Source organism: Sceloporus undulatus, chromosome 7 (genome assembly GCF_019175285.1).
Source record: "Sceloporus undulatus isolate JIND9_A2432 ecotype Alabama chromosome 7, SceUnd_v1.1, whole genome shotgun sequence".
NCBI classification, from domain to species: Eukaryota; Metazoa; Chordata; class Lepidosauria; order Squamata; family Phrynosomatidae; genus Sceloporus; species Sceloporus undulatus.
In genome coordinates this window covers 25,085,227-25,085,979 of record NC_056528.1, presented here as the reverse complement: position 1 = coordinate 25,085,979, position 753 = coordinate 25,085,227, and positions in this window count along the sequence as shown.

The window sequence follows — 753 nt, the reverse complement described above, 5'->3', positions numbered from 1 at the left end:
ACAGAGCAATGCCAAGCCTGTTATGCTCCATCAGTCCTGACTTTTTGGCCATGCCACTGTGCTTCCAATCTCTATGTCTGGTCGCAAAAGCTGGACGGTGAAGAATGTTGATAGGCAGAGAATCAATGCATATGAAATGTGGAGCTGGAGGAGAGTTCTGCAAATGCCTTGGGATGGCCAAGGAACCGATAAATGGGTCCAAGAGTAAACCAAGCCAAGATGACTCAACTGAGGCTATCAGACTGATACTGAATCTGACCCTTGGAAGTCCATCTAATGCAGTCTTGCTTTGGGCCACATTCTCTCAGCCTCAGAAGAAGGCAAAGGCAAACTCTCGCTGAAGACATCTTGCCATGATAGCTTTGCTTCAGGGTGCTGCTTTTCAATATGAAAAATAGTGGTTTGGGTGTCAGACTAGGACTCTGAAGACCAGGATTTGAATCCCTACTCAGCCATGGCAACTCACTTTGAGTGAATCACACATTCTCAGCCCCAGAAAACCCCACGATGGGTTCATCTATTCCAGATAGCCCCCCCCCCCTTTTTTAAAAAGAAAAATAGTCCCTTGCCACTTCCAGAAAAGTCATTTTTCTGTTCCCAGGTTGTGTTAGTCAGATTCATAGCCACTAGATCAGTGATTCCCAAACTCTGACCTTCCAGTTGTTTGAGGCTTTGGTTCCCAGAATCCCAGCTGTGGCTTCTGGGAGCTGAAGTCCAAAACATCTGGAGGTTGGGGATCATTGCACTAGATCA